At 38.0% G+C, this 22,417-nt stretch overlaps 1 protein-coding gene across 2 annotated transcripts in view; it reads right to left on the reverse strand.

Moving 5' to 3' along the window:
• trim2a (tripartite motif containing 2a) overlaps positions 1–22,417 on the reverse strand; it is a 51,059-nt gene that overhangs the window by 24,314 nt on the left and 4,328 nt on the right. Inside the window, exon 3 of one of the 2 annotated variants that reach the window (XM_062026612.1) lies at positions 13,984–14,085. The gene's annotated coding sequence lies outside the window, so the exon portion shown is untranslated. Of the gene's footprint in view, positions 1–4,273; positions 4,420–13,983; positions 14,086–22,417 lie in introns of those variants that run through there. The other variant, XM_062026613.1, reaches the window with a different exon arrangement.

The raw sequence follows: 22,417 nt of genomic DNA on the forward strand, positions 1-22,417 counted from the left end.
TCATATTTATGAGGTAAAACGATTTTATCTGAAGAAAGTCGAAATTATGAAATACAGAGTCATATGAGATAGTCGTTTTTATGAGATGTAAATGTATAAATACGAGATTTCTTTTTAAAACTAATTAAAAACAAAGTTTTTATCTCATAATTTTGACTTTCTTCAAATCAGTCGTTATATCATAACTATGACTTTTGATCTATTTTTATTATGAGATAAGTCATCATTATGAGACAAAAAATCCTTTATCTCAGAATTATGACTTTTTATCTATCTTTACTATGAGATTAAAAAAAATCATAATTATGAGATTTAAAAGAGCTGTTTATCTCATAACTATTTCATAATTATTTATTTATTTATAATTTCGATTTCATTTTATTATGACTATCTCATAATTTCGGCTTGATCAAATAATTTCAACTTTTTATCATAATTATCCTTGGGGTATTTTTTTTTTAGTGGCAGGAAAAACGCTTCCTTACAAACGTGATTTTGCAGCAATATAACAATCTGGTCACGAAGGAAGATAGTGGTACTGCAACAGATTACCTGAATTGATTGATTGATTGATACTTTTATTAGTAGGTTGCACAGTGAAGTACATATTCCGTACAATTGACCACTAAATGGTGACACCCGAATGGGTTTTTCAACTTGTTTAAGTCGGGGTCCAAAACGGGTGAAAAACATTACTACTTACTTACTCCAAAAATGACCCAGGCATCAGCTAAACATTTGTTTTTAGGTAAGCGTTTTTAACATTTCCGCTCATCCAACAACCCTAAGATGTGTGCGCTGCCCCCAGAGGAGTATCGCGGTATTGCAAAAATAAAAAACACGTCTTTTTTAGCCCACAAATTGAAGTTTTAATAGGGAAAAAAATCGTTAATCTAATTTTGTGTTTTTGTCAATGAAAGATGGTAAAAAAATTCAATGTAGGTCAATAAATACTAAGCTAGCTGAGCAAAACATCCACATCTTAGCTTTTTGTGGCAAAGCAAAGTAGTACTAAGTTTATAAATATATCTCATCAATAACTATTTGAATTTTGAGAATGTACCCAGTCAAAAAAGTAGCTGCTGCCCAAAAACAGTCACTTTGTGGATGTTATAAAAATGTCCAAGCACAACCCATAATTCAAAATTATACCAATTGAAATCCCCTGCAATGCATGATGGGAAAAAGGCTAAATACTCTCTCCACCATTATCCAGGTTTGGAGCATTTTAGCTGCTTGATATTTCAGATTGATTACTAAACTTTAAGGGAGGTCGTCATGAAAGTAAACATGGTAGGAGACGAACTACTCATATATACCTGAAAGCACAGGAAAGATGTGAACGAAAAAGTACAAGTCCAAACAGAGTGCAGCAGGGAATTGCACAGAAAAACACAGGGAAATTTGTGTTTGGAAAAATGAGCCTAAAAGCGAGCTCACAACGTTATTAATAATACAAAAGCTCTTAAATACCACTAACCGTGTCCGTAACTCCGATATACAATGATCCCACACCAACTAAAACCTGACACTGGTTTTTAAAGTCCTCAGGTGGTAATTAGCAGCAGGTGAAACACATAAATGCTAATCCCCTGCAGGTGATGAGAATTGTGCTTGGGAGCATGAGTGAAGGCACTGCAAGCCAACCCATACACAACAGGAAGTCTAGCCAAAATAAGACAGGAAATAAACTCAAAAGACAAGAAAAACAGCCACAAAACTAAACAAGACCAAACAAGGAATGACCTGGCGTGACAGGTCCTAACAAAATTACATACGCACACAAAGTCTCCAAGGCAGAAGCGTATTAAAAAGTAGCCAGTAACAAACGTGTCCGCATCATTCACCTTACTGCGTCAACCTAAAGACAGCATAAGTCCACTCCAGACAGTAACTATCCACACTACAAAACAATAAAAGTATGTATGATTTCTTGCTGATATCGTATCGGATCAGTATTTGTATCGGCCAATACTCAAGGCTCTAATATTGGTATTGTACAGCAACTAAGAAAAGGTTGTATCCAGACACACCAAGTAAAATCTATAAATTAGGGGTGCACAAAAAAATCAAATCACATCCTAATAGCGATTCTTTTTCATCCCGATTCCAAATCCATTCATACTATTCAAAAATTGATTAACATTTTTATTTATTTATTTGTACATATATAAACACAGCCTCCAGCACCCCCGCAACCCCGAGAGGCACAAGCGGTAGAAAATGGATGGATGGATATATAGACACACACATATATATATATATATATATATATATATATATATATATATATATATATATATATATATATATATATATATATATATATATATATATATATATGTGTGTGTATGTGTATATATATATATATATATATATATATATATATATATATATATATATATATATATATATATATATATATATATATATATATATATATGTGTGTGTATGTGTATATATATATATATATATATATATATATATATATATATATATATATATATATATATATATATGTGTGTGTATGTGTATATATATATATATATATATATATATATATATATATATATATATATATATATATATATATATTTATACACACACACCCAGTTGTATCCAGACACACCAAGTGAAATCTATACATTAGGTGTGCACAAAAAAATGCATTCACATCCTAATAGCAATTCTTATTCATCCCTGTCAGAATAATTGTATCTAAGTTATCACAAAACTTTGTGTTGCCATGAGTTCCCGGCGAGCAGACAAAAGCTGTCTTTGATCTTACCAAGCAAAAGGCTTGTAAAAACTCCACTGAGTACGATGGGAAGCGACATGAAGGCATCGGTTTCTTTGATCTATTGTAATCCACAGGAAGATCTTGTCTTGACCCGAGATCTACAAAGCGGAGAGGAAGCAGGACCTGACGCAAGCTCCAGGCATCTTTTCTTTGAACTGTTTTTTTGTGACCAAGGGCGACGGCTGTTTACGACCCCCTCTCCCCTTAGAAACAGCTGTTGCCATGTAATCAGGGAAAGTCCAAATAAAAGAGGAGGCGTGCAACCTTTCGTCAGAGCGTGGTGGAAGACTGTTCAAAAAGGACAGCCCAGACGTTTCTCCTCATTGAGCCAAATTGAATCCTGTGTCTGTTTAATTCCTTGCTTCTTGTCTGTTTGATAGATGTCATCGGTGTTTGAAGCTGACAATCCCGATTCCAAATCAAATCAAAATATTCAAATATAGATTAAAAAAAATATTGGAAAAATATGTAATTGTTTTATACACACATATATACACACACACACACACACACACACACACACACACACACACACACACACACACACACACACACACACACACACACACACACACAAACACACACACACACACACGTATATATATAGTTTTGAATATATAGATTTTTTTCTTCAATAGGAATACATTTTTTAAAAGATGTTTCTAGGTGGTCTCTATGCAACCAGAAGAAGCTTTTCTGGCCTGTATTATTATATTATTTGGTATAATGTCACACCAAATAATAGATAGCAAAAATCGGTATGAACCGAGAATCGATTCTAAATCGAATCGTCACTCCAAGAACCTGATCTAATCGTCAGGTGACCAAAGATTCAGACCCCTACTATGAATAGTCTTTATGTTCAAGTAAGTGAAAAAATAATTTCAAAAAACACCAAAAAAACCCAACTCTTTATCAGTGCATTTATCATTGATCTAATATAATCTAACTTCAAGGTCAATTCCATCAAATATTTTTAATATTTCATTTAACAAAAAACAATATATCACATGCACCATCTGTAAAATACTTTTAGCTAAAAGTGCTCAAGCAGAATATTTGTTCTTAAAATAAAGTTTTTTTGAATCATATGACTCAAATATGTGAAGCATGAACAACACGAGCGTACAGTAAATGCATCCGTCACATACCTGCTGAGTTCAGGAGGAAAACGCCGCGTTTGTTGGCAGAGCTCGACTTGCTAAAACGCTTGCGTCGCATCACAACAACAACTACACAACACCACAACAACTACACAAGACGAGCCTGTGTGCAATGCTGGCACGCTCGCCTCTTATATAATCCCGTCTGCCTGCGGCGAGAAGCGTCCCTGCATGCTGGACGCCACTGTCACCGTGTCCTCATCTCAGCGCCACACACAGGAAGTGAGGTCACGGCCCAAACACAGCAGCAACAACAACAACAACGCAGCATCTTCTTGTGCGTGTGTGTGTGGTCCTCAATGGGACTTACAGTGAGGCATCAACAGGCGTCACAGCATCGGCAAAAAGGATTCTTGTAGGACGAAGTGGTCCTGCCAGGTCCACTCTGTTGGACATCACCAAACCTCCTCCCTCTCCTCACATCGCTTGCTTGCTTTGCTCGCCCCGTCATATCCACTCAACTCTCTCATCCCTCCCTCCCTCCCTCGCTCCGTTCCTCTCCTCCTCCAGGAAATGTCTGCAAGGAGCATGTGCAGCATGGAGGGAGGGGGGCACAATGACCAATGAGGGTCCAACAGATGGGATTATGGATGTGTGGACACCATGCTGACTCACGGTGCATGTCCAAAATGTTTGGAAAGGTACACATCGAAAGTGTCGCATAACTACAAACTCCCCATCGTATATGAAGTAGTCACAGTAGTCAGTAGTAGTAGTTTAATAGTGAATAGTCACAGTTTAATAGTGACGTCATGCTAGGCAAAACACAACCTACTCCCACAATTGTGTAAAAGTGATGGATAGCCTTTATTTTATGATGTGTAGCAAAGCCTACTCTACATCACTGTATACTTTATTGTTAAAAAAAAAAGCCTCAGAACATAGTACTTTTAGAGCTAGTGCTGGATATCGAGTTGTCAGCTTGGGCGTTTAGCTCGGTGCCTAGCACCAGGGCCGGCCCGTGGCATAGGCCGTATAGGCAAATGCTAAGGGCGCCGTCCATCAGGGGGCGCCACGCCAGTGCCACAAATGTTGGAGAAAAAAAAAAAGAAAAAAAAAAGTTGGTACTATTATTTCTAAATACAAAACATAATCCCACGTTAATTAAAATGCAAAGTAAAGCCTATTTAATATAAATATTATTTGTTACAACATTACGCCCCCACCTCCCTTCCCGTATCATGACTCTTTTTGGACGTCACCTCATCAAAAAAACAACACAAGATGTCAAAACGGCCAAAACTGTCAGGTGCCCAGGGAAGAAAAAAGACAAAAGAAGAGGAGGAGAAACGAGAAAAAGACAGAGGTAGCAGGTAGTTAACATTAGCCTACATGAAATTATTTGTCTGTTACAGAATGTAATAGTAAACTGGCTTTTTAGCATTAAGCTAATGTTACATGATTCGGCAATTGCTAATCAATAAATAGCTAGTTCTGTTTTAACGTCGGGTTAACATTGTGGAGGGGGCTAAATTGTTATAGAAAATAATAATGTAACGTTAGGTAATTACAGTACTCCCACCTTACATTCCTCAGAGACATTTGTATTAGATCTTTTAAGCAGGTGTTTTTTGTTTACATTGTTATTGCCTTCTGGTTAGCTAATGTTTGCCCTGCAGGTAATAGTCACTTTTCCACCCCTTTATATATTAGGTATAGTTGTAAGTCTAGTTGTTAAAGTGCACATCATTAATGTTAATTAAGCAATATTACATGAGAGGGAATGCTGTTTTTTAATTTGAGCACTGCTGTGATTCGGTTAAAGATAATCATAACATAACATTCTCATATAATATTTTATACTGTTAATTTGCATTCTGCTATTCAGCATTTCACTGTAATGATGACAATAAATTGATTGTTAGATATTCATTTTTTTTTTTTTTTTTTTTTTATCTTGTTAACTATTCTGATTTGCTTTCTTTAAGTAAAAAAAAAGGTCAAAGACAAAGCTATTCGGTTTTTTGTGAGTATATACACTTCACGGCCGATGTGGGGGGGCGCCACCTAAAATCTTGCCTAGGGCGCCAGATTGGTTAGGGCCGGGCCTGCCTAGCACGCTTGTCTCTCATGCCGGAAGCTCCAGATTGGAGAGGTCAGCATATTTGCAGACAAAAAAACAACATGATCGAACTTACAACTCTCACATCTGCAGCTGACAGACGGATAGCTTTACGTTAGGATGTGTAGCAAAGCCTCGGTTTTTGATGCACACACAGGGCAGGCTCGTCCAGCTTTGTGTTATTATGTTCTCCCTTACAAAATAATGAAAAGACGCAAATTCAACAGCAAACCGTTACGATCAGTCGGTAGTTGCAAACCCCAAAGTGCAGAGGCAGAAGTGAGCGTGCAGGCAAAAAGTATTTAAAGTCCATGTGAGGAGGCGTGGCTGGCGGACCTGCAGCGAGGCGGGGCACGCCGGGGCCGGCTCCGAGATGGGCGACAGGTGCGTAGATGGCCCACCTGGGCGCAGTTGTCTCATCACCTGTCACTGTATAAAAGGGCAGCAGCCGGAAAGGAGGTGGCTGGAGAAGTTGGAGAAGTTGGAGCGAGTGGCGAAGAGAGAACCCGAACCCGAACCCGAGCACGAGCGGAAGCGAGAGCGAGACGGAGACGGAGACGCAAGCGGCAAGCTGAAAAGCAACCCAAAGAGCGCGACCGTCACCAGAGACGAGGAAGGCTGAAAAGCGACCGGAAGAGCGAGACAGGCAGAAGAGGCGAGTGCTGAAAAGCGACCCGACGAAAGCTGAGTTTATTGAAAAATAAACAAAGTCACAAAACTGTCAAGCCGTCATGTCTCTCCTTGGTGGTTCGAAGAACCCGGAGGAAGGAGTCCTTCCACAGTCCACAAAGATAAATAAAACAGAGTGCAGCAATGGAATGCCCACGAAAAGGCACAAGGACGCTCTGCACGTAAAGCTACAGGCAAAATGATATCACGTTCAAAAAGGTAGTGACGCCGAAACATCCGTGACAAAGGCAACGTCCGTAACTCCCACAATGATCCCACACTGACTAAGATGTGAGATTGGCTCATGAGGCCCTCAGGTAATAATTAGCAGCAGATCAGCTAATCAACTGTAGGTGGTGAGAATCGGGATTGGACGCACAGGTGAAGGTACTGCAAGCCAACACCTACAGAACAGGAAGTGGGAAGAAAATAAGAGTGCTAACCTGGAAATAAACCCAAAACAAAGGAAATAAACCCAAAAACCAAACAATACATGTGCTGGTGCTAACAGGTCATGACAGTACCCCCCTCCTCCCTTAAGGGACGGATTGTAGACGTCCCAGAAACTAAAGAAGAACAGGTCCCAAGTCACGGGAGGGTGGAGGCAGGAGTTAGCAGCGGGTTGCCAGGCTATGTGTCCCCGAAGCCAGCGTCCCTATATAGGCAGATACATGGCAGATGAGGAGGCGGACGTGAGCAGGAACGTAGCTCCAGCAGCTGCGGAGATCCGAACCCAGGTCCTGGGTGTCGTGGCTGATTGCACGGGTGGGGGGGTCCATGCAACAGCAAATGCTGGCGAGGAGGAGAAATGCGGACGCCAGACGGGCGCTGCTGCAGAGCTGGATGCAGAGCAGGAGGTGGCGTTTGCGGTGGACCCACTGGAAGCGCAGCTGAAGGTGGCGTCTGGCACACTGGAGGCGGGGCTGAAGGTGGCATCAGCAGTAGACCCACTGGAGGCTGAGCTGAAGGTGGCGTCAGCGGCGTCAGCAGCAGACCCACTGGAGGCTGAGCTGAAGGTGGCGTCAGCAGCAGACCCACTGGAGGCAGAGCTAAGGGTGGCGTCAGCAGTGGACACACAGGAAGCGAAGCTTAAGGTGGAGCTGACGGTGAAGAGGCAGGTAGCGCCCTCGTTGGAGGGAGCTGTGCATTCACAGTCGCATGGCTGCTAGTACTAGCCCCCTCCTGTTCATCCCCTCCTCAGTAAAGCAGATACCAGACGCTCTCTCTGGCTGGAGGAAGGAGACGTTGAACCACGGCCTCAGCTGGAGAAGATGCCAAGGGTGGGTGGAGGGAGGCTTGGAAGAGGGTTGTTAGTCCCTCCCTTGCAGATTCCCTACAGTGCTCTCGTGGAACCAGAACAGGAAGTTGCCGTGTATCCGAAACAGAAACAAGAACCTGCCATGGAGCGGGAACAGGAACAGGAATCTGCCATGGAGTGAGAACAGGACCAGGAAGATACCACGGAGCGGGAACAGGAACAGGTGGCGCCAGAGCTCTAATCGTGCAAGGAGCAGGAACGGGTCTTGGGGGCGGAGCTTGACCCCTGGAATGCTGGTATGCCAGAGTAAGCGGAGCTTGGGCATTATGAGGCTGCGGGGTGGGTTCAGGCGCTTGGTTACTATGTGATCGCCCGGCTGGAGCCTTGGCCAGAAAAAAAGAGCTTTAGATAAGATGTGGCTGCTTGGCTTGGGCTGGCTCGGTGCATTAGTCAGATAAGGAATGTTCATGCAGGCAGCCTTTACCACCGTGTGTGCTGCTCTGGCCAGAGTAAGCTCGTCTGTATGTAGCACTTTGTCACGTGACTACACGGCCACGCATGCCCAGGATGAGAATTGTTGGATGGGATTACCGTATTGGATCTCTCATGGAGGGGAGAGCTGCCGCACCTTGCTTCGGCACGAAGGAGGAAGTAATGGCGTCTGCACGTCTGGATGAGGTCGACTTTCGCCTACGTCGACGTGCAAGGGGCAGAGGTGTGGCCGTGGCACTGGGCCAAACAGGATTCTTCGGCTCCAGTCGTCCTTCTGGGACCCCCACCATGTGCTCTGATTCCTCCAGTGGGTTAAGCCGGTCTTCTGTTTGCATCTACCAATACCACTCATCCGTGCCTCTCCGCGAGGTCACTCGTTGTAGGTGGGATCATTCTGTTACGATCAGTCGGTGTCGCGATAGTTGTGAACCCCAAAGGCAGCGAAAAGTATTTGATGTTCGAAAAGATAAACAACACAGAGTGCAGCAAGAGAATGCCCGCAAAAAGGCACACTGTGGAAGCTGTCCACGTAAAGCTAAGCTTACATTCAAAAAGGTATTGAGGCCCAGGTAACGTCCGTAACTCCAACAATGATCCCACACCAACAAAGACGTGATACTGGCTATAAGGCCCTCAGGTAATAATTAGCAGCAGATGAAAAGCCTAATCACTAGAGATGTCCGATAATGGCTTTTTTGCCGATATCCGATATTCCGATATTGTCCAACTCTTAATTACCGATTCCGATATCAACCGATACTGATATATACAGTCGTGGAATTTAACACATAAAAATGCCTAATTTTGTTGTGAAGCCCCGCTGGATGCATTAAACAATGTAACAAGGTTTTCCAAAATAAATTAACTGAAGTTATGGAAAAGAATGCCAACATGGCACTGCCATATTTATTCTTGAAGTCACAAAGTGCATTATTTTTTATAACATGCCTCAAAACAGCAGCTTGGAATTTGGGACATGCTCTCTCTGAGAGAGCATGAGGAGGTTGAGGTGGGCGGGGTTGGGGGAGAGAGGCGGGGTTGAGGTGGGGGAGGGGGGTGTGGGCTAGCGGGGGGTGTATATTGTAGCGTCCCGGAATAATTCGTGCTGCAAGGGGTTCTGGGTATTTGTTCTGTTGTGTTTGTGTTCAAATCCCAGCCGAGTCATACCAAAGACTATAAAAATGGGACCCATAACCTCCCTGCTTGGCACTCAGCAACAAAGGGTTGGAGTTGGGGGTTAAATCACCAAAATGATTCCCGGGCGCGGCGCCGCTGCTGCCCACTGCTCCCCAAGGGGATGGGACAAATGCAGAGGACAAATTTCACCACATCTAGTGTGTGTGTGACAATCATTGGTACTTTAATCTTTAATCTTAAAATGTTGTGTTACGGTGCGGATGTTCTCCCGAAATGTGTTTGTCATTCTTGTTTGGTGTGGGTTCACAGTGTGGCGCATATTTGTAACAGTGTTAAAGTTGTTTACACGGCTACCCTCAGTGTGACCTGTATGGCTGTTGAACAAGTATGCATTGCATTCACTTGTGTGTGTGAAAAGCCGTAGGTATTATATGATTGGGCCTGCACGCAAAGGCAGTGCCTTGAAGGTTTATTGGCGCTCTGTACTTCTCCCTACGTCCGTGTACACAGCGGCGTTTTAAAAAGTCATACATTTTATTTTTTGAAACGGATACCGATCATTTCCGATAATATCACATTTCAAAACATTTATCGGCAGTCCAATATTATCGGACATCTCTACTAATCACTAATGACCTGAAAATCATGCTTGGAAGCACGAATGCAGGCACGGGAGAACAGAATCTTTTACAGAACAGGAAATGGGTACAAAATAAGAGCGCTAACCAGGAAATAAATCCAACACACAGGAAATACACCCATAAACTAAACCAGACATGACTTGGCGCTAACAGGGCATGACGTTTGTTGTTTAATAAACAGGCTCTATGGAAACATATTACTCAGTTTTTGCAAGACGATGTATGATTTATTTATTTTTTTGTGCGCAGCTACACAGGTCTTGAGAATTATGGCTTGGCTGACACAAGCCCCGCCCCTTGTGCCCAACTGAGTTACAGCGCCACTCTCATCTAATCTACAGCGTCCACTGGGGGCAGGAAGATGCGAGATTACAAGTCAGGCCTCAATTTCCTGTCTGTCTGCCAGCCAGCGTCTTTGAAAACAACCAACACTCTGCCAGCCTGTAAAAGACACTTTTTAGTCCAACATTTATGTGCTTTTAAACACGTGAAGCGGGCCGTTTGTGGCGAACACGAACACGTCAGCGTGTCACCGTGCACGTGGGCCACACGGTGTTGACACTTCTGGTGACACGAGATAAGACAAGGCGGCGCGTCACTGTCACTGTCGCCACTGCCATATAAAAATCTGCATTTATAAAGACAATGACGCACGCTGATATTGTCGGAAATGTCGTCATTTGATGATCTCGCATTGACCGAAATCTAAGACGCCGTTATTTTCTACCCCGGAAAAAAAGTATAGAAAAAAAGATATATTCTGGGCCCTGCGATTCAAACACGCAAAACAACCCATGAGTCGGTCACACACAAATGCAGCCTGCTAAAAATATTATATTTTTTAATCAAGGTTATTTTAATGATGTTAAAGATGTTTTTTAAAGTAAGATTATATTTTTCTTTAATTTTTTCCTCAAAAAATCAAAAGAAAAACAATATTATAATTATTTTGCTGGAATTAGAATATATATATATATATATATATATATATATATATATATATATATATATATATATATATATATATATATATATATATATATATATATATATATATATATATATATATATTAGGGATGTCCGATAATATCGGCCTGCCGATATTATCGGCCGATAAATGCGTTAAAATGTAATATCGGAAATTATCAGTATCGTTTTTTTATTATCGGTATCGGTTTTTTTTTGTGGTTTTTTTTGTTTTTTTTAAATTAAATCAACATAAAAAACACAAGATACACTTACAATTAATGCACCAACCCAAAAAACCTCCCTCCTCATTCACACAAAAGGGTTGTTTCTTTCTGTTATTAATATTCTGGTTCCTACATTATATATCAATATATATCAATACAGTCTGCAGGGATACAGTCCGTAAGCACACATGATTGTGCGTGCTGCTGGTCCACTAATAGTACTAACCTTTAACAGTTAATGTTACTCATTTTCATTAATTACTAGTTTCTATGTAACTGTTTTTATATTGTTTTACTTTGTTTTTTTATTCAAGAAAATGTTTTTAATTTATTTATCTTATTTTATTTTGTAATTTTTTTTAAAAAGTACCTTATCTTCACCATACCTGGTTGTCCAAATTAGACATAATAATGTGTTAATTCCACGACTGTATAGATCGGTTGATATCGGTATCGGTTGATATCGGTATCGGTAATTAAAGAGTTGTACTATATCGGAATATCGGATATCGGCAAAAAGCCATTATCGGACATCCCTAATATATATATATATATATATATATATATATATATATATATATATATATATATATATATATATATATATATATATATATATATATATATATATATATATATATATATATATATATATATATATATATATAAATCTAAAGAAAAACAACATTACAATTATTTTGCTAAAAAAAGAATATATATATATATATATATGTATATATACTGTATATATATATATATATATATATATATAAATCTAAAGAAAAACAACATTATAATTATTTTGCTGAAATTAGAATATATATATATATATATATATATATATATATATATATATACATATATATATATATATATATATATATATATATAATCTAAAGAAAAACAACATTATAATTATTTTGCTGAAATTACAATATATATATATATATATATATATATATATATATATATATATATATATATATATATATATATATATATATATATATATATACAGTATATACATACATACATATATATATATAGTCGAGGTTACTGTGGTTTATCTGTTATACAGTGCTCAATACTGGAGTAGAGTGGAATATACGTTAGGTCAGGAAAAAACACAGAGGCAATTTTATCCCTACAACCCTGTTTCACAGGTTTCCCTGCTCTTCATCGAGGAGAAACCTGCGAAACAGGCTTGTAAGGATGAAATTGCCTGTGTGTTTATTAATATACTGTTATTATTTGTAATACAAGATTATTGTTTGTAATATACTGTTATTATTTGTAATATACTGTTAATATTGTAATATTCTGTTATTATTTGTAGTATAAGGATATTATTTGTAATATACTGTTATTATTTATAATATTCTGATATTATTTGTAATATTCTGATATTGTTTGTAATACAAGGTTATCATTTGTAATATACTGTTATTATTTATAATATTCTGATATTATTTGTAATATTCTGATATTGTTTGTAATACAAGGTTATCATTTGTAATATACTGTTATTATTTGTAATATACTGTTATTATTGTAATACAATGCTATTATTTACAGTTAATATTGTAATATATTGGTATTATTTGTAATATACTGCTGTTTTTGTAATATACAGTTATTATTTGTAATATACTGTTATTTGTAATATTTTGTTATTTGTAATATACTGTTATTATTTGTAATACAATGTTATCATTTGTAATACACTGTTATTATTTGTAATATACTGTTTTTATTTGTAATACAAGGTTATCATTTGTAATGTACTGTTATTATTTGTAATATACTGTTATTATTAATACACTGCTATTATTTATAGTTAATATTGTAATATATTGGTATTTTTTTTAATATACTATTATTATTTGTAATATACTGTTATTATTTGTAATATACTGTTATTGTTGTAATACAATGCTATTATTTACAGTTAATATTGTAATATATTGGTATTATTTGTAATATACTGTTGTTATTGTAATATACAGTTATTATTTGTAATATTCTGTTATTTGTGATATACTGTTATTATTTGTAATACAAGGTTATCATTTGTAATATACTGTTATTATTAATACACTGCTATTATTTATAGTTAATATTGTAATATATTGGTATTATTTTTAATACCGGTATACTATTATTATTTGTAATATACTGTTATTATTGTAATACACTGCTATCATTTTACAGTTAACATTGTAATTTACTGGTATTATTTGTAATATACAGTTGTTTTTTCCAATATACAGTTGTTATTTGTAATATATTGGTAATATACGATAATATCATTTAAGATGATTAAATTTAATTCGTAAACAAAGAGAAGTGGGATTTTTTTGTGTGTGTGTAAAATGAACTTCCAACTCTGAGCTGCAAAAATGTCAACATTGTTTGTTGACAGTGTGCAAACATTTAAAACAAACACCTTTTGCGTAAACGAGCGTTATGCCTCGCAAACATGAGAACCTGTATGACTTATTTCATCTGAGAAGCACATTTCATATCAACATGTGCCATAAATAATCCTGATTTCCTCTTTTCACTTACCTGCACACCATCATGGCCGCCTTGCTTCCCTCTGTCTGGATGACTCTGTGTTGTGTGTCAGTGTCAGTGTGTGTGTGTGTCAGTTAATCCTCCTGGCTTCATCTGATGGCAAGAAGAGAGGAATGCATGTGAGCTCTTGCAATAATCCAAACACTGACAGCACTAAAGGACGCTGGTTTAGGGCAGGGGGGAGGGAGTCAATCAGACGCCTGATATTTGACCTTTGAACTGAGGTCGATTGGTCCCCTTCAAGACTAAAAATGAAAATGAGCAAGCATAGCTGGGCCTGAATGACACTTTGTTATAATGTCTCATATAAAACATTTAACATGCAGCATATAACATAAAACATACACCATAACATCAAACATTTCAATTATTACATAACTATAACATATTACATAACTATAACATATAACAACCACTGTGGTGCATTAGAGGCAGGGTTGCTCATTGCATCAAAATATATGTATTATTATACATTTTATACTGTATTTTCTATGTATGTATTATTATACATTTTATACTGTATTTTCTATGTATGTATTATTATACATTTTATACTGTATTTTCTATGTATGTATTATTATACATTTTAGACTGTATTTATCTATGAATGTATCATTATACATGTTATACTGTATGTTTCTATGTATGTATGTATATTATACATTTATACAGTATTTATCTATGTATGTATATTATACATTTTATGCTGTATTTATCTATGTATGTATATTATACATTTTACTCTGTATTTACAGTATATTTTTATGTATTATTATACATTTTATACTGTATTTGTCTGTGTATGTATTATTATACATTTTATACTGTATGTTTCTATGTATGTATTATTGTACATTTGTTTACTGTATTTGCAGTATCGTTTTATGTATTATACATTTTATATTGCATTTATCTATGTATGTATTATTATACATAACAAACTGCATTTATCCATGTATGTATTATAGTGTCATTTTATACTGCATTTATACTATCTGTCAGGACTGGGTCTATGGCGTGGTTTGTTCTCCCAGAAGGCAATGAAAAATTGGCGCGTGCAAGACGTGAATTTAAATACATTTTTAATTCTAACTCAAAAAAAGTACAAACAAAAGGCGCTCACAGCGGAGGTAAAAAACTTGACTAGAAAACAAAAGGCGCGCACAATGGCGGAGAACTATGAACATTAAACAAACAAAAACTTACGTGACAAGGAACTGTGAACATGGCATGAATGTATGATGTCGCCAGGACGAACAACAGAAACAGAAAAGCCTATATAGTGACATGAAAAGTGAAAACAGGTGCGTGACTAACTGTGAACAGGTGCATGACATGACTGTGAAAACGTGAGACAGGTGTGTGTGAGTCCAAACGTGGAACAGGTGAAACTAATGGTTGCTATGGTGACAAACAAAACCAGGAAGTGAAACCAGGAACTAAGGAAGTGTCCAAAAAACAAAACAGCACATGGCCAAACAAAAACATGAACACAGACATGACAGAACCCCCCCCTTACGGACAGATCCCAGATGTCCAAAAACAAAAAACAGGATCAAGAGTCATGGGAGGGGGGGAGGGGGACATGGCGGTGGGTCGCCAGACCAGGTGTCCCCGAATCCACCGGGGCAGAGTCAGGTGGCGGCGGCGGGTAGACCGCCGCTGAACCTGACGAGGTGGGCGACCTGGGAATGGCCACATTCGTGGCAGACGAGGAGGTCGGCGCACCTGGCGTGGCGGACGCCCATGGAAAGGCCACATCCTTGGCCGACGAGGAGGTGGGCGCGTTGTCGTGGCAGGCGGCGAAGCTTGGCGTGGTGCGTCAGGCGGCGAAGCTTGGCGTGGTGCGTCAGGCGGCGAAGCTTGGCGTGGCGGGTCTTGACGAGGGTCTTGGTCTTGGCATGGGTCTTGGTCTTGGTCTTGGCGAGGGTCTGGGTCTTGGTCTTGGTCTTGGACTTGGCGTGGTTGGTCTTGGTCTTGGACTCGGCGTGGTTGGTCTTGGTCTTGGCGTAGTTGGTCTTGGACTTGGTCTTGGTGTGGCTGTGCTTGGACTTGGTCTTGGTTTGGGTCACTTGGCGGGTCTTGGTCTTGGTCACTTGGCGGGTCTTGGTCTTGGTCACTTGGCGGGTCTTGGTCTTGGTCACTTGGCGGGTCTTGGTCTTGGTCACTTGGCGGGTCTTGGTCTTGGTCACTTGGCGGGTCTTGGTCTTGGCTTTGGTCTTGGCGTGGGACAGCCACGGGCGGCACTTGGCGGCGTGGGGCAGCCACGGGCGGCACTTGGCGGCGTGGGGCAGCCACGGGCGGCACTTGGCGGCGTGGGGCAGCCACGGGCGGCACTTGGCGGCGTGGGGCTGCGACTGGCGGCACTTGGCGGCGTGGGGCTGCGACTGGCGGCACTTGGCGGCGTGGGGCAGCCACGGGCGGCACTTGGCGGCGTGGGGCAGCCACGGGCGGCACTTGGCGGCGTGGGGCAGCCACGGGCGGCACTTGGCGGCGTGGGGCAGCCACTGGCGGCGCTTGGCGTCGTGGGGCAGCCACTGGCGGCGCTTGGCGTCGTGGGGCAGCCACTGGCGGCGCTTGGCGTGGAGCAGGTACTGGCGGCGCTTGGCGTGGAGCAGGTACTGGTGGCGCTTGGCGTGGAGCTGGGCGTGGAGCAGGTGGATCTTGGCATGGTCGAAAAACTGGTGGTGGCGGCCGTGCTGGTGGCTGTGGCTTGGCAGGTCGAAAGACAGGTGGTGGGGGTCGTGCTGGTGGCTGTGGCTTGGTAGGTCGAAAGACAGGTGGTGGGGGTCGTGCTGGAGGCTGTGTCTTGGCGTGACGAAAGACTGGTGGTGGGGGTCGTGCTGGTGGCTGTGGCTTGGCAGGTCGAAAGACTGGTGGTGGGGGTCGTGCTGGTGGCTGTGGCTTGGCGTGACGATGCTGAGCCACCCCACCTGAACAATTCCCAGCCCTAGCCCCCCCCTCAAGGAGCGGATACCAGACGCGCTCCCCGCGGTCTGGAACCGTCTTTTGGGGTGGGCGGAGGGGGTTCAGGAGGAGGGCAGAATCCTCCCCTCTAAATTGTCCAAAAGGTCTTTCGTTCCCCCCCACCTGGGCTTTTGTGGGTGAAAAAAAAATTTCTGACTTGGGCGTGGCATGAGTCCTGGGGGGCGGGGCATGAAAATTGGGTGACTGTGATTGACAGGATCTGATTTCTAAAAACATGTCTTGGTAATATTTAATCATGGATTTAGAGTCTTTGGTTGGATGTGGCTGACAAGAAAAAGAGTTCAGGGGAAAAAAATCCATGACGTCACCCACTGGCAGCGGTGTGACGTCGTCCTGGGGAAGCCGGGCTGGCTGCAGCTCGTTTCCGCCCGGAGGAGGAGGAGCTTGCGGGAACGATGCGTCCTTTCCACTGCTTGTGGAAGCCCTCCCTGACGTCCTTCGTCGGGAGCGGCGCTTCCGGGACTGCGGTGACGCAGCGCCATCCTCGGACCAAATGGAGTCTCTGTACTCCACGGAGGAGTAGCGCAGCGTTTCCTTCTCCATGGCGTGGAGGACCTCCCACGCTGCCTCGTCCAAAACGCCCAATTTTCTTGCGGGAGAACTTTTATGCTGGCGACATACTGTCAGGACTGGGTCTATGGCGTGGTTTGTTCTCCCAGAAGGCAATGAAAAATTGGCGCGTGCAAGACGTGAATTTAAATACATTTTTAATTCTAACTCAAAAAAAGTACAAACAAAAGGCGCTCACAGCGGAGGTAAAAAACTTGACTAGAAAACAAAAGGCGCGCACAATGGCGGAGAACTATGAACATTAAACAAACAAAAACTTACGTGACAAGGAACTGTGAACATGGCATGAATGTATGATGTCGCCAGGACGAACAACAGAAACAGAAAAGCCTATATAGTGACATGAAAAGTGAAAACAGGTGCGTGACTAACTGTGAACAGGTGCATGACATGACTGTGAAAACGTGAGACAGGTGTGTGTGAGTCCAAACGTGGAACAGGTGAAACTAATGGTTGCTATGGTGACAAACAAAACCAGGAAGTGAAACCAGGAACTAAGGAAGTGTCCAAAAAACAAAACAGCACATGGCCAAACAAAAACATGAACACAGACATGACACTATCTATGTATGTATTATCATACCTTTTATACTGTATTTTTCTATGTACTTATTTGTATATATTTCATACTGCATTTATCTATGTTTGTATTGCTGTACATTTTATACTGTATTTATCTATGTATGTTTATTGTACATTTCATACTGTATTTATCTATGTATGTATAATTATACATTTTATACTGCATATATCAAAGTATGTGTGATAATACATGTTATACTGCACTTATCTGTGTATGTATTGTTATATATTTTATACTGCATTTAATGCATTGTAATATTTTTGTTACTGTATTTATCTATGTACATATTATTATGTCATTTGACAAATGTATTATGATTGCAGTAAGCAATAATTGTTCCTTTTAAATGTTTGCAACTTTTATTCTTTAATAATTTTGTCATACAAAACTCCTTAATTCTGCCTTTTTTCCACTTAACTTTATGCAGTTTTTTCTCTGTAATATTCAAACTTTATTTGAATTCATTTTACAACTTTTCTTGAAAAATAATCTTTTGTCATATTTAAACTTGAATTTAAAAAAAAAAAAAAACATTTTCTTTTGGCTCAACCCATTTTTATTCTGTTTAATACCGTAAAATGACATATTTTTTTGTCCTCCATTTTTTTTTTTTTTTTTTACTACTTTTTACTGCTTTTTTTCTGGCAAATTTTCAAATTTTTTCCTCATTGTTCCCATAATCGTACAACTTTTAATGTCATCTTTGTTTTACAATTATTTTGTATGATTAAGCCTTAAACTTATATTGTGACGTCTTAAAGTGAATGTTGTACATTTTATACTGTATTTATCTATGTATGTATAATTATAAATGTTATACTGCATATATCAAAGTATGTGTGATAATACATGTTATACTGCACTTATCTGTGTATGTATTGTTATATATTTTAAACGGCATTTAATGCATTGTAATATATTTTTTAGTGTATTTATCTATGTACGTATTAGTATGTTATTTGACAAATGAATTATGATTGCAGTTAGCAATAATTGTTCCTTTTAAATGTTTGCAACTTTTATTCTTCAATAATTTTGTCATAAAAATTCCTTTAGTACGGTTTTAATTCTGCCTTTTTTCCACTTAACTTTATGCTGTTTTTTCTCTGTGATATTCTAACTTTATTTCTGTCATTTTACCGCTTTTCTTAAAAAATAATATTTTTTCATATTTAAATTTGAATATTTAAAAAAAACAAAACTTTTTTTTTTTGCTCAACCCATTTTTATTCTGTTTAATCCCGTAAAATGGCATATTTTTTTGTCCTCAAATTTTTTAAATTTTTTTTTTACTACTTTTTACTGCTTTTTTTTGGCAAATTTTCAAATTTTTTCCTCATTGTTCCCATAATCGTACAACTTTTAATGTCGTTTTTGTTTTATAATTATTCTGTATGATTAAGCCTTGAACTTATATTGTGACGTCTTAAAGTGAATGTTGCGTTGATATACACAAAAGGACACTGCTGTTATAAAACCATGTATTTATTCGCCTTAAAAAAGTTAATCGCGTTAAAGAGTATGCGTGAAAAAAAGTTATCTTTCACGTGTACGACCTGTTTGCTCAAACAAAAGTTAAGCAGGAAGTACAACTTTTCTGCGACGCTCCAATTATTAAGAGTCTGAAAGTGTGGTAACAAACAACTAAAATAAATTGCATTGATTACATAACTCGCTTGATGTTTTCATACGACAAAAAGAGTGTAGTGGCGCTACCTAGTGGACAGGATATGCATTGCAGTCTTATTCAGCAACTCTCTCACCTCAAAAAAGTCACCAATTCATCAAAATTGTAGCATTTCACTTCATTTTGTCTCATGTTTACATGACAAGTCGATGTTCTAAGCGGTTTGAAAATGCAAGTACATAAAATGAAAGTAAATAAAATAAGTGAACCCGCACGCAAACAAACGTGGTCGACAAATCCGAATCCTTTTTGTTGTTTTGGCACTTTTGTAATTAGTGTGAGCCGTAAAAAGGGTCGACTGGGACCTTGTCCAAGTTCTTCAGTCCAAACTAACAACAAGTAACTTACTAGCTGGCCTCGGTCTAGCACGCATTAATCAGCTTGAAGTGCGCTCACTCACGACGACACTTTTAGACGCCTTCATTCACGCCGACGTGCGCTCAAAGGCCATAAAGTCGCCACTAAGTCACACTGGACACAAATCTCTAGTGTTTTCTGTCCCATGTTTTAAAAAAGGGAAATATCAATAATTGTATTCATTTATATATTTATATTTATTTACAGAGTATTTCAAAATAATAAAATACAGTAATTATAATACAATGAGTGTATTATAATTATTATTTATCCCACAATGGGATACATTGTGTAATATATAAGAATTAAACAGATAAATAATACTAACGTACTAATATTCTCAAAGAATATAATAATAAATAATACATGCAGCACCCCCTGCGACCCCAAAAGGGAAAAGCAGTAGAAAATGGATGGATGGACAACTTGTAAAGGAGGTTAATATTCCTATAATGTGGGAAAACGGTAAATAAAAAACTAAGCCCTGTAATATTACCCCATGTGGTTAATATGAGCACTGCATAACAAATTGTATTTCATTCAAAATGTTTATAAAATAAAAGTAACAAAATGTAAAATAATTTAAACAACATTTTGATTTAACAATATTTAACTAAATTATAATATCATTTATTTAAACAAAATGTTTAAAATTATTTTTTTTAAACCTTTTTTGTCTTCTTCTTTCATAAAATTAACACTTTTTTTTCGTATAAAATTACTTTTTGAATATTATTTGGATTTACTAGCCTTTGTTTTTTGTAATTTAGAATTTTGATGTATATTCGTTCAATATAATAACTCTGTCATTTTATCATCATTATTATTATTTTTATATTTATCTTCTGTGGATGTTTCCCCCCTCGGAAGTAGTGTAGTTAAAAAAAAACATTTTCATGATATTTTCTCCTAACTTTATATATTTTTTGATTTGTTATAAAGAAAATAATAATATGATATGTATAATAATTAAAGGTAATTTGTTCCACAATTCATACATATTGGTGTGTGTGTATATATATATATATATATATATATATATATATATATATATATATATATATATATATATATATATATATATATATATATATATATATATATATATATATATGTATATACTATAAATATGTATATATATATATGTGTATGTACTCTATATATATATGTATATGTGTGTACATAGTATTTATGTGTATATAGTATATATATACACATATATACAGTATACATATATATATACACATACAGTATATATAAATATATATATATATATATATATATATATATATATATATATATATATATATATATATATATATATATATATATATATATATAATACATAATATAAAAAATACTAATTACTATTTTTTAAAGAACATTTATTACTATATGAACACGTACACAAATATCTAAAATGATTCCGTGTACCGTATGTGTGAAATATATTGTCCATAAAAATGACAAACTTATTGCTAAACTTTTGTTAGCATATTAATCACAAAAAACTGCAGATCATTATTATTTGTGTGTATAATAAGCTTTAGCGTTGGCCTATTCCATTTCAGACAAAAAAAATGTTATTTCTTTATCTGTCAAAATGTTAAAAAATGTCTAATAAATGAAACTTGAACCATTAAACATCAAGTAAACAAAGCTAAGGTCAGGTTAAAAAATATATACTTTTACGAGTTAATATCAATGTTGTTTCCAAAAACTTGATATATGTAACTATTTTTTAGAAGGACAAACGTGCAAAATGTTTTCTTCAGGCTAACTCCTCCCTTCATACGAGCAAGCCTGTTACCATGGCAACACTGCATGAATGCTGGCCCTTCAAGGACCTTCTTTTTCTTTTCAAAATAAAAGGACCGAAAGAAAAGTTATTTGCATTTCTTTTCTATGGGAGATTAAAAAAAAGTGCTTTTATTGTGGCGATGATTAACATGCACGACTGCAAGTATTCTTGTCATTTGACCAACTAGTACACAATACTACTTCACATACTATTACTACTCCTACGACAACATACCACTCAATATACCACTCAACATAATACTAAATATACTGCTAAATACTTAACATGCACATACTAGTTCAGACAGTACTACACATACTACGACACATACTACTACAAATAGCACTAAATATACTACTTCACATATTAGTACCATTCTACTTCAGATAGTATTACACATACTACTACACATAGCACTAAATATACCAAACATAACACT

Source organism: Entelurus aequoreus, linkage group LG18 (assembly GCF_033978785.1).
Source record: "Entelurus aequoreus isolate RoL-2023_Sb linkage group LG18, RoL_Eaeq_v1.1, whole genome shotgun sequence".
Classification (NCBI taxonomy): domain Eukaryota; kingdom Metazoa; phylum Chordata; class Actinopteri; order Syngnathiformes; family Syngnathidae; genus Entelurus; species Entelurus aequoreus.